The sequence below is a fragment of the Perca fluviatilis genome, chromosome 15 (genome assembly GCF_010015445.1).
Source record: "Perca fluviatilis chromosome 15, GENO_Pfluv_1.0, whole genome shotgun sequence".
NCBI classification, from domain to species: Eukaryota; Metazoa; Chordata; class Actinopteri; order Perciformes; family Percidae; genus Perca; species Perca fluviatilis.
This window is the reverse complement of record NC_053126.1, coordinates 28,119,400-28,132,813: the sequence shown is the minus strand read 5'-3', so window position 1 is coordinate 28,132,813 and position 13,414 is coordinate 28,119,400. Positions and strand designations below refer to the sequence as shown.

Sequence of the window (13,414 nt, the reverse complement as noted above, 5' to 3'; positions counted from 1 at the left end):
TGGTCAACACTACAGTATGTCTGCTTTTATAGTTGTCAACAGCGCTGGAAGAAGTATTCAGATCCTGTACTGCAGTAAAAGTACTAATGTCACACTGTAAAAATACTTTGTTACAGTAAAAGTCCTGCATTGAAAATGTTACTTCCAAACAGTTGTGTGTTTGTTTAATGGTCTAATCATTTCAGATGGACTTGTAGGCCGTTATATTGTTGGCTTTAATTTATAATAAAAACATCAGATTTTATAAACTACATGTGTTTAGTGTGCAGAAATCGTAATGTGTAAAGTAACTAGTAACTAAAGCTGTCAGATGAGTGAAAAAAGTACAAAAGTACAATATTTCTCTCTGAAATGTAGCGGAGTAGAAGTTGCATGAAAAGAAAAGACTCAAGTACAAGCACCTCAACATTTGGACTGAAGTACAGTACTGGAGTAAATGTACTTTGTTAAACCATAAAACTATGAGATTAAAACATACAATAACTTTTATGTGATATGTGCCGGGGATGAGCCCCGAGGAAAATTATGAATCCCACGCCAAGACCCGCCCTACGAAGCAGCTCGATTGGTTGGGGTTAGGCATTTCACCTCGAGTGGTTAAGATTAGCATAGCAATTGGTCAAGTGATAGGACCTGAACAAATGGGGTTACGCTACTTTGCGTTCTCATGGACGCCTGGCCAATAAATGCTATTGAAGGGCGGGTCTTGCGCCCCGGAGAGCCCATAAGAGAACGGGAGAGCGCCGGGCCAATTTAACCACTCGATGCCAGCTGCCGTAAAACCCCAAAGAAGAAGAAGAAGAAGAAAAATCACACCAACAGTTCGAATGCGAAGAAGAAGAAGAGCCTATCGAAAAGGGGTCAGTTATTTCCTATGGTTATTTCCTTGCATTTATAAATGTTGATAATGACATTTACAGCCAAATGTGCACGCCATTATTTTGTTAAATCCACCACATTTAATCTTCTCTGAACTCTGTTTAATGTGACGACGCTGAAGTTGGCTTGCAATTCGCAGCTTCCCGTTAACCCTACAACGTCCACGATACAAACATAGCTACTACTTTATGTCTTATTTAATCTTCCAGATAAATACAGTCAGGGTTCAAAATTAGCACCGTTTACCAGCCAAATGCTGGTGAAATATGCAAGTGGCTGGTAGATTTGCATCACTCACCAGCCAAAAAAACAAATTGTAATCTATTGAGTGGCTGGAAATATTTGAACATTCACTAGCCATTTGGCTGGAAGACAAAAAAGTTAATTTTGAAGCCTGAATACAGTGTAGAGACTTAAGGGAGAACCGGGACCAATGAAACTGTTTTTAATTAAACGTCATTTACAAAGACATCGTAAAACACTGAAAGCTAATATTTTGTCACTAGCAACCTAGCTAGCTACATCTGTCCTCTGTCAAATAGATTTGCATTTTTCAGCTCTGAACGGAACCGTTCGGGAGATATTTAAAGGACAATTCCGGCGTAAAATGTACCTAGTCGGTCGTTCTCTTGGATATGTTCTATGCTAATTAAATGTGTCTGTAGCTTGAAACAAGCTAGCTACCGCAAACCGGTGGTTAGCTGCTAACGCTAGCTTTCGGGGCACATGGTAAATCACTATTTCTATACCACTAGCAAGCTATGTTACTGGTTGCACAGCGTTCGTGGTTCGACTGCTCATGGCGGTTTTTCAAGATGTCCCCCGCATGTAAACATGAACGATACTGAATATGGGACGTAAGCGCTGAAAATGTATAGAAGAAAAATTTTACAATTTAAAATGTTGGAAAAAGCAAAAACTATTTTTATTTTTTTTTTCAAGGTTGACGGGAAGACCGCACAAGGTGTGTTTGTGTGTGGGTGGGGTCCTCCCTGCTGATGTAGTGGGATTTCTTGGTAGCCTTGGCGAGGTAAAGGGTGGAGGGGCTGGGTTGGGGTTCAGAGTGGCGTCTTTGTGAAAATGGGGACGGCTTGCTTGTGGAGGTGGACGTGATCATATGGGCAGTCGAGGGTGGGGTGGTGGGCCAGGTGCACTTTGGGTCTCAAGGCACAGTCCTGGGAGAGGCCGGCATTGAGCTGTTGGATGGTAGCAGGGTGGAAGTCTTTGCGTTGTAGAAGGGCGGACACAACAATGCAGGAGTTGGAGAAGTTTCTGCTGGCTTTCTCCATCACTGGCTGGAGAGCCAAGTCTGTCCTCGCTTAGCAGCTCCAGGGCTCTTGTAGTTGTATGGCACCACAACTTGTGTACACGGTGGTTTGGGAATTTTTTTTATTTTTTTTCTCCCCCAATGAATTTTCCATTTGAATCTATTGTAGCACAAAAGACCCTTTTCACAGCAAACATGTTGACATGTCATAGTAGGAAAAGCACAGGTGTATTCAACCACCACTGATGGCTGCATTCCACTTAGGAGAGGCCCTGGTATTAAACCATTAATGCTGGCTGCATTCCACTTAGGAGAGGCCCTGGTATTAAACCATTAATGCTGGCTGCATTCCACTTAGGAGAGGCCCTGGTGTTGGGCATGCTGACTCACTGAAATATCTTACTGGGACACTTGATAGAATGGAGCCATCGTTAAGGTTATCAATTTCAGCTGTGCTTTTCCTACCATGACAAGTCAACATGTCTGCTCTGGAAAAGGTCCATCTGTGGTCTGGTGGGAGTTGAGTCGTGCTGTGTCTGTGGTGCAGGAGATAAGGCAGGTTGGGCAGGGTGAAGTGAGGCAGGTGTAGACTGGGTGGGGTGAGGAGGGTGCAGTTTGGATTGGTGGGGGAGCGGTAAGTTGTGGAGGACATATTGTGGCTTACTCAGGTGGCTGGGTGCAGTGGGTGAGGTGGAGGCCTAGCTGCACCTGAAGGTTGTCAATTTCTTTCTTTCTTAACAAAAGGCATTTGTTGGCAGGTCTAGGGACTAAGGCATAGACTAAACTAAATAATTTCATGATATTTATTATATATGCTATATTCTGACCAACTTAATTTTCTGCATTCACTTGCTGTAATAATTTAAACAAATATGTAGATGTTGTAGGCTAGGGCATGCATGCATACATACGCATGCATATCCAAACTTTTATTCCTCGGCCATCAGCACATACTGCTTTATTGAAGAAATTTTACACTCAGAAATACTGAGTAAGTTACAAAGCTTTGAAATCAAGTAAAATAATCCATAAATAATGAGTTGATTTTAGTAATGTTTTCATTATGTCTGAATTGATTCAGTAGAATTACCAAATAGAATGAAGTAAATGTGTGAACCACATAGAAAACATTAGAAGTAAGTAGATACAACTGAAACAGCCAGTACAATATAACTAAATGCTTGCCTATAATTTATTTGAAGAATGTGTTGTACTGACTTTTTTTCTTTTTACTCCATTTACTACTTTGTATAGTTTTTTTACTTGACGAGACGGTCTATCGTCTTTCATAGCCGTCAACTCTTTGTACTTTTGTCTTAACTTTCGACTTTCTGCTTTGTAGCTGGATATGTTATTTATTGTTTCTAAATATGATTTAGAATAACGTTAGCGATGGTGAGATGCTTGCTACAGTTGCATTTCGAGTGAGAAATCCTTTTGTTACTGATTTACTGCTTTGTTTTAATGCCACCAGGCGCTCTTCTCTCTTCAGTCACTCTCTACCTTGCTCGTTCACATACCGCTACGTGCACTTTAATACATCCTAGATTATTCATAATATTTTGTAGAATTAATATGAATATGCAAAGTAACTAAAGCTATAGAAGTAAATTGTACAATAGGCAAGTAGGAGAAAATGAGAAACTCAATTAAAAGTACGGCATAGTTACTTTCCACGGCTGATAAAATGCAATGATATTTACGTCTACCAAGCCTCTCGTTAATTCTCGACACGTTTATCTGACAGCAGCTCGGACACGCTGCTGTCCGTGCTGACGTTCCGTCACCTGTTGGGACACAGATGTTGTAATAACTCCTGAATATAATGTCCATCTCGCAAATGTATCTATGCAGTCATCTCCACCATCGAATCCAGCAACAGGAAATAATACTCGCAGCATTTTCTTTCCTGTGAAGAAATGTTTCGCGGTGTTGGTGAATTCTTACAAATAAAACCCCACTAAATTTTGCGTTGTAACTCTCGTTACTGAGATTTTAACGGGTATAGTATTACCGAAATTGAATAAGTAATGCGTTGTATTACTGCGATCCAGCAAAAAGGAATAAATTGCTGTAATTGCGTTACTTCTGTAGTGGGTGGGTAGGGCACTGCCATGAGTCCATGACGCTAATGTCTGACTACTCCACATTTTCATTGTGCTATTTTGTGATTACATTCTGAATCTGCAACATTCTCTGTCGGGTAAATATAGTAGCACAATGTCTTCCTCTGATGTAGACGTAGCCTACACTAAGGCAATAGATAGTAGGATATATATTTGAGTTGCGGTGGGTCCTTCTGTAAGTAATTTTGGGGTACAATTTGGTTTTGGTGAATTCTACAAGCAGCACTACCACAGGCCAAGTAATCGGGCTTTTCCAAACGGGCACGTTTTGAACGGGCTCTGTACCAGTATAAATAAAACAGACCGACTGCTGTGCACGAAGACACCAACAGATGAATGGCGAAGGAAGATTGGGAACGTCAGCTCCCCTAAAACAGGCCTAACGACGTCCCTGGTTTTAATGCAGAAATGTTACATATTATACCTATATTCAGTAAGAATATGTATGATGTAACCTTAATATCTTCTTTTTGATTTTCTACAGAATGGTGATTTTCCTCCACAGAATACAACCAGACATGTCCCTCTGCAGGACATTCTGGACATATTTGACATCTGTCCAGAATAGGAGTAGGGGACATGGTATTGTGGGTGGCGAGGCAGCTTGAGCTCCCCACCACCACAAAAGAGTTTATGAAGACTACCAGGTATGTATCTTACCCGATATTCAAAACTAACTATTCTGGGCTGTTGTGGAGATGCCAGCACTCTCAATAACTTTCTGAAATATCATGGTTGAATATTAAGGCACAATAGCATAATGTTGAACTGTACTTTATTTAACTGGGAGAATAATACACATTAATAACAATCCTGTTCTGTGGTGTAACATTAACTAAGCTAATATGCTAATTTCCCATCTGCTGGCTACTGAACAGCATGTCAAGGCAAAATGCGGCAACAGTTAGCAAGACTAGAACGTTAATCTTTCTATGATAAAACATTATCGTTATTATGGTTACTAAAGTCTAACCTTTTTATTATACCGTTTCTAATAGTTGGATAACGTTAATTAACGGCAGTGGCAATCCTCGTTTTTCTGGCTAACGTTACAGTTTACACGGTAACATCAAATACATATACTTCACAGTGTTAAGATTTATGTAGCTAAGCTAACTTTGTTAGCAGCAGCTGTGGTCTGGTTGTTGGTGTCTCTTTTGGATTATTATTTTACAGTTATGCCATACTTGACTGCTGCTTTGAGTTTTCTTTTTAACAAATGTTTTTTTTTTTTTTTTTTATTCACAAATTAATTCCAGTCTCTTACTTTTCTGATTATGGTTGCAATAAAGAGAACGTCAATGTCTTCCTCTGCAGACATTTCACAATAAAAGCCTCCCAGCAGCACAAAGGGCATCCCATTCCTGGTAGGCATTTAATTTGGAACAGTTACAGGAAGTACAGGAGTTTCTATGACAGGACAGGAGCTTGCTTAGCAATGGTTGCAACAAAATTAGAAGTAGAAGGGATTGAAAAGAAATGGTGAATGAAAACCATTTTTATTTTTTTACTTATTTGATCTCCGGTGGGCATTACGAAATGTCAGACCGCGCTTTGCACCCAGACTGAGTGGCCTGTGAGCAATTTCTGATAAATTTAATGAGAATAAATAATAATCTTTATGGACTGCCAAAGCCCCCTTAACTGAAAGAGATGGAGCAGGGACCCCCTACTACATATTGTATAAAATTGAGTTGCATATTAAACTTGGCCTACAGTAACATGTAGGGCGGCCTAAAGCCTTTTTTTTTTCTTTTTTTTTTTTTAAGTGCACAGAATACTAAGCTTAATTAAATGGCCTGATCATTGTTAATTACTTAATGTTAAACATACATGTGGCACAGTAATCCTCAGGATGAACTGGATCTGTGGATGGCTGACTTGGTGACTACCTAGTCTATATTTCCTCGCGTTCCACTTCCGGATTGCACCGGTGCTGCAGGAAATTCTGCCAGATGCTCCTCAGATCTCTGCAGGGTAAATCCAGACCGATCGTCTAGACTATCTGTCCAATCAGAGTTTTTATTTTTTTATTTTTCTCTCGCACGACTATTTTGCAGCAGGTCTGTGCGGAGTTTAGCACCGCGCATGACGATTGGGTTTGGTTTAAAGAAATGCCATTTAAACCAGAGCATGTTTTCCTCCCATCCCTGAATGCTGTGTGGACTAGCCAGACCCTCTTTCAGCGTGCTTTGGAGGAGGGTCTGGCAAAGTGAGACTAGTGACGACCTTACCTATAGGCCAGTTAGGAGTGGGGATTTATATTTGCTAATATGTTGGATTCATGTTTAAAAACTTTGAAAAATGAATTTGGAGGCCCCCCTGCACTGACTCTGAGAACCCCCTAGGGGCCCGGACCCCCTGTTGAAGATCCCTGTACTAGTCTATATATCAACGGGTTTATTTATGTGATAGTTCTGGTGCTGCCGGACGTTTACTATCTACTGTAACTGGGACGTTTTGGGACCAATTGGCGGGGAATTGCTATGGACAAAATCCGTCCAGAGATACACTGGTAAGAGAAAATGAGGTTTAACCATGTATCCAGCTAATTAAAATGGCTTACATTACTGTATTGTGTGAACAGTTAACTTCATTTAATATTGTAAATGGTATTTTCTTTTGCGAGGTACAAATGTTCCACTAAAACAAGTTCCTTTCTGAGGCTATTTTGCAGAGCCACGGTCGCTGCGTCCAAAAACGCACACAACCCCTCACCGATTATTCTCCTGGAATGTTGTGTGGACTAGCCAGACCTTCCTCTGCAGCGCTGTGGAGACAGAGCTTGCAATATGAGACTACAATAATACTGATACACATAGAAATATAACTGTGGAAATTACAAACTTAACTGCCTGGTCTAGTTGCGTGAAATGAACAATGCAGTGCTGCCACCTTTTGATCATCATATCCATAACCACTATGATCAATTCTCAAATGTTTTTTTTTTTTTTTTTTTTGCATTAAAAAAAGCCAGGCGTCCAGCCCCTCCTCCACCACCTCAGCCAACAGAAGAAGTCCACGCCATGGCTTCCAGGTTGGAGGAAACTTTTTTTGTTTACGTACATTGAAAAGTTTAATTCATCATCTTGTTGTCCAAGAAACCTGTTAAGTGTCATGAAAGAGTTAGAAAACCTCGGTTAGCTAGGAAAGCTCGTATTGTAACCATGGAAACCTGGTTTAGGTGGTTAATGTAATCTGAACAAATTGGGGCATATTCTAATGGCGTAAAAACCCTTAAGGAGTAACTTAAAGGGTTTTAAACCTGGACCCTATTTTGTTTTTGTGTCTAAATGACTGAAGGGAACAATTTTTGGTACCGGTTGGTCCAGTATGCAAACCAGAATGCTGCAGTCGGCAGCGGCGAAACAAGCTACAACGTAACGTTAATGGGCAATTGCGCAGCATTAATTTCCGTCCACTAAAAGTTCTGTTTTTGCCGCTGACAGACTCTTATAGATTATTCTAAGTGTTTTGACAACATTATGGAAAGGATCCCTACAGAGATGGACCTTTTTGTTAAAGAGTAGTTTAGTTTTAACATGGGGTGACCAGATTTCCCAGAACTAAAACCGGGACTCTTTGCGCGTGACCGTAGTGCTCGTGCACGCACGCGCTTTTTAACGTGAACATGTGCCAGCCCGGGTCAGACATAGACCCAGACCGATAAGACACAATTTTGCCAACGGCTCACAACATAATGGGGTATCTCAGTTAATATTCATGAATTTTCTTGGTATGTAGCCTACATATAAGAAATAATATTTAAAGACATTGAGTGAGTTTTGTGAGGGTCCAACTTTATTTTTCAGAAGTAAAGCATTCTTTTGGAAAATTCCCCCACTGAACTAATCGTTACAACCACTGAAAACTGTCAGATCGTTGTTTAGGTACATTAAACCACGTTACGCTTTTAGAATGTCCCAGATTATGCAGACGCAAACCGCTACGATTGACTGAGACACACACCACACACACACACACACACACACACACACACACACACACACACACACACACACACACTTTTAAAATCATACACTGGACTGGTTGGCTATGTAAATCGCCGACAACCAGGACAATGTCCCAGTGGTTGGTGTAAACAGCAGGCTTTTGTCGTGATGCGCAACTCAAAATTGGGACTGTCACAGTCAAACCGGGACGTCTGGTCACCCTAGTTGAACATGAAACGGCCCCAAAATCACCATTACCAAACCCACCAGACTCCATGTAAATAATCAGTACTTTTAGCGTGTATAGAGCCAGCATATTTCCACATGTAAATGGGTGAATTAAGGGTTTATTTCAACCAAATCAGAGTGGTGATTGGTGGAACAGTGGAAAGATGAACCAAGATGGCTTTCGGTAGTTTAATTTAGTTTCTGTCCACTTTGAATGAAGTGTGTTTTACGATGATAAAAGTACTACTTATTTACATGGAGTCTGGTGGGCTTAGCGATAGCAATCTCAGGGATGTTTTTTATGCTTTAAAAAGCCACATTTTAATTTAGCTTTTCTTTAGAAACTGTTCTGTCATATTTAAATGAGTAGATGTAGTATTAGTAGATAGAAACATAGTGTGTTAGTGATGCTAACAGAACAGTTTGTCATTAACTCTCTTTTGTTTCTCTGATGCTAACAGTTGATGTTTCTTTCTCTGCACTTTTCATAAAACCTCTCCCAGGATGACTGCCAGCGACCAGTTCATCGGTCTTCCAGGGTCCAGACGGAGCCCAGTCCATTCACCAAGTGAGTAGATCCCTGGCTTACTCACAAGAGGTCGTCAGGCTGGAAAAGAAAAGGAAACGACCTGCAGAGCTGGGCAAACAAAGTACTTTTTCTTTTTGTTCTTTTTTCTCAATGCCAAAGACATGGACCTAGGGCTGCAACTAACAATTATTTTCGCCATTGATTAATCAGTCAACTTTATATATTTTTTTTTTTGTCCATTAATACATTAATCCTTTGGGCTATAACATCAGAAAACCAGGAAAAGGTGTCATCACATTGTCCTACAACGCAAGGTGACATCATGAAATGTCTTGTGTAGTCCCACGAAACAGTCAGAATATTTAATTTACTTTAATGTAAAACCACGAAAAGTAAAGGAGTCATCAAATGTTTTGTTTTTTCAAAATTCTTGTGCAGTTGTTTAACTGGTTCATTTTTATACCCACAAATCATTGCAGCTCTACATGTTGTTCTGTTTTGCTCGATGTACAATAATGCAGCCATAAAAAAACTAAATGAGATTTGACTTTGGGGCTTCTCGCTGATTCCAATCTTCAGGGGCAGTCCTACTAATTAGTTATTGATTAATGCTAATTGATCGCATAGGAGTATAACAGTTGCAGTAATCAAAAACTGAGATTATTTATAAGGTGTATATGTAATTTTTTATTTTATTTTTTCTCCTGTGTGGGGGAAGATTGGATGAGGAATTCTGAGCTCCAGGGAAGAAATTGGGCCTGCCCTCCTCACCTACAGAGCCGCTACTCTGCGCAGCCCCACGATCATTTGATTGTACTTCTTTGGGTATGTAAACTGCACATTGTTGTGAGCAAGGGGACCGTTACTCAACCTTAAAAATGCCCAAAATAACAGCTTCCAGTATGACCGCAAGACACATTATTACAAGCCCAATGTGCCTCTTAAGTGTAGTTTGGGGTTTTTAAAAACTGCTCAAATTGTAAACTTGACTTTATTTTCCCAACCAAGAAGTTCCCATGTCCTAAAGACATCCCTGAAAGTTGGCCTTTCAGCCGGCCTTTTTCCGTGCTCCAACAAAGTACACAATGAAGACCTAATACTTGGGAAAAGCTATAAAATCTTACATTAGAGGAATAGTGGGAATCTATTGTGATTGTAAACTCGCATAATACTCTGTTTACCTTTGCAGGAAACTTTCAGCGCCTGATTAAAAATGGCCACCTTTTTAGGTTTTCCTGTCAACTATGAGTGAAAGAGGGTGGTGGGTGTTGTAGAGCTCCTCCTAAACGTCTGCTATTGGATCTTTTCTTTTCTTTTTCATCACCTGGGATCAGTGTGGACCAGGCTGAAGGGGTACCTGTGAGGAGGGCAGAGTTTGAGGCCAGGAACCAAGCCTGTCCTCCTCACCTACAAAGCAGCTATCCTGCAGAGCCTTATGTTGGTAAAGAGGGACACATGCACGCACACTGAACGTGACAGACCTATAGTCGCACATTCACATTAAAGATACCTAATTAGTGGTCAAAACAGTGACCAATATGGAGGGTATAATGCCCAGGGGGGTTGTTGTGGCACCACACTAAAATATATAAAAGTTATACTTAAAACCATATGGTTTGACTAAAGCAGCAACTAGTAGTTGACCACGGGGCGACCTCTAGCTCACCCAGTAGAGTGTGAGCACCATGTAGGCTGAGGCCTTGGCAGCGGCCCGGGTTCAAATCCGACCCGTGGCCCTTTGCTGCATGTCGTCCCTCCTCTCTCTCTCTCTCCCCTTTCCTGTCTTCAAGCTATCCTGTCGATTTTTTAAAGGCCATTTAAAATGCCCAAAAAATTATCTTAAAATAAAAAAAGAACTAGTAGTTGACCACTTGAGTAGGTGAGTAGTTTGAACATGGCAAATGGACTGCATTGATGTAGTGCTTTTATCCAAAGCACTTAACAATTTGTCTCTTATTCACCACTATTCCACACACACTTACACACCAATGGCAGCAAGGTACCACACAAGGTGCTGGTCCAGCCTTAAAAGATGGTTGGAGTGTTAGGATTTGTTGCACTTTTCTGCACTTCATTCTTTCCCCACTAGTTGTCTGAAATCTCTCTCTGTTCTCCTAGACTGGCGAAGGTGACGGAGGCAGACGTCTCCTGAGGTTGGTTTGCATCTGTATGCTCATCAATAGTGGTCCCATCTTGTTCTGCTTAATGTTAGAGCCTGGCTGAAGCACAGCAGATAAATGTCTTCATAGGCTTTTTTTATTCCAACTTTAATGTTTGTTTTCCTTTTTTTTGATTAATTCATATTTAGCATTTATGATCTAATTACTTGAAGTTTTTTCAAATTTATTATTTTATTGACATCTTTGACAATCATTTGTAAAGTATCCTGTCATAGTACATGTCTTTGTCACTACCCTAACTACCAAATTTGAGTGGTCCTTGTTAAAAAGGTTTGTTAAAATATGTAAAAAGAAGACTCGTGGCTGACATCCCATCTTTTTAGCATCGTTCTCCAATAATAGTGTTCAGGCATTTGTGTTGGTTGCTTATTTCATTGGTAATCTGAAGGCTTACTCTTTACATAAATGTAATAAACCATGACCTGAAATTCAACTTTTCTTTGTCTTTTTACTTGTCTTTCATCTGACAGATAAAGGTGAGGGCCAGCCGATTTCCCCCGTCCGCTCACTGGCGAAGTTCCCGAAAGGTTGGTATCTCGTGAACACTTTTACACAATCGCACATTTAAAAAGTGCTATAAAAATGTCGTCCGTGTGTTAATGTTGGAGTCCCGACCCGACTCTTGGCAAACAAGCGATTGTGCCCGCTTTAGAAAGTTAACTAGTCGCAAGTTTGCGGTAAAATGCAGTTGGGTTGTCGAGGTCAAAACACTATGTAGCAGCTGTGAATCAAATAAATGTATTGTAGGACAGACAGAAACACACAAAAGACGGGTTTCCTTTTTTTTTTTTTTTTTTTTTTTTTTAGTAAACAATAATAAATATATTTACTCTTGCTGTTTACGAAGTATTTCTTATCTGATTACTCGATGGAATAATCGGTAGAATACTCGATTACTAAAATCGATAGCTGCAGCCTTAAACATGCCCAATAAATAGTTTTAATGCTGACTGATGTAAATGTGTTTTAGCTGCTTAGTAAAAGACTTGTGTTGAATTCTCTGTCTCTCTGTGTCTGCAGAGTCCTGTTGGGTCTGTAGACCGGTCTGCCTGTGGACTCCATCCTGCAGCTCCAGCAGACCTCGGGCCTGGGGGAGACGGCTCGGACTCACATGAACAGCTGCAGCTCCACCTGGAAGAACTGTCTGCTTCTTCTTTTAAAATATTTCTAATTACTTTTTTTTTTAAATTTTATTTTCAGTTTTAATAAATGAAATGAATACGGTCTATGAAATTTATTCAGGGTTGGTAAATTTCAAGGACTGGACTGCACTCCTAAATAAACGTGTGTACATCTGAACCTGAAAAGCTGTAGAAAATAAATAAAATAAATATCTGTAGAGACCTTCTAACCCATTCACAGGCTATAAAGAGTGAAAACACACCAGGCGCCTGCAAAGTCGTAGATGCGTGCCTGATGGCCTGGCCATTCATACCAGACGCTTATTTCTCCGCTGCCGTCACAAAGCGATGTCATCCCTGATTGGCTTGTCCTGACATTCTTACCCTAACCATAACCAAGCCCGCTCCTCTTGCATAAACCTAACCAAGCCAACCAGAGCAGGCAACGAGTACTAGCCATTCAGGGATGAGTTCCCTAATGAATATTCATGAGTCTTCCCTTACCGTCCTTCAACAAAAATTAAAAAAAAAGATATTTCAACTGGGACTCAGCTCTATTAACCTTGCATTACAGTGCTTAGCCTACATATGAGGGATGAATCAAATGTGCGGTTTCTTTTTTCTGTTTACATGCTAGGCCTACAAGGTGTAAAGGAGAATCTAACTCCATAAGGGAGTGAATACGTTTTGAGTATAATGTCAAAGAAAAAGGACAACCTAAGTTGAAGTACTCCCACATCACAGAGAACACAGATGGGAGGAGTTATATTTTGAATGTGCACAACGTTTTGAACTTCTTGCTCAAACACATCTGAAATATTAGTCCAGGGGTTTATTAATTCATTAAAATGAATGAATGTATCATTGAGGTGAATAATTGTCATATGCACACTTCTTTAGGACTTCATGTCGACCAAACTAAGTGAGAAGACTATATGACACATGCAATAATACAGTCAAAAATATTTGACTTTTTCGATTAAATAAAAGCATATCAATAAAGTAAACATGTCCGGCCCTTGATGTGATTCTTATTTTCCAGTGTGGCCCCGACACCCCTGTCTTAATACATTCATGATTTCACCTCGAGTGGTTAAGGTTAGGGGATTGGTCAGGGGAGAGGACCTGAAC

The 13,414-nt window shown here is 40.4% G+C and overlaps 1 long non-coding RNA gene across 3 annotated transcripts; it reads left to right on the top strand.

Annotated features, from left to right (window-relative positions):
- The first annotated feature begins 750 nt into the window (after positions 1-750).
- On the top strand, positions 751-13,223 carry LOC120575230. 3 transcript variants are annotated; one of them, XR_005641965.1, is made up of 9 exons: positions 751-860; positions 4,757-4,919; positions 7,246-7,309; positions 8,957-9,021; positions 9,701-9,807; positions 10,317-10,423; positions 11,101-11,135; positions 11,633-11,689; positions 12,183-13,223. It is a non-coding gene; the product is annotated as an uncharacterized LOC120575230 (long non-coding RNA). The 3 variants fall into 3 exon arrangements; XR_005641964.1 differs by having other exon boundaries at positions 10,172-10,423; XR_005641963.1 differs by having other exon boundaries at positions 9,701-10,423.
- The last annotated feature ends 191 nt before the right edge of the window (positions 13,224-13,414 follow it).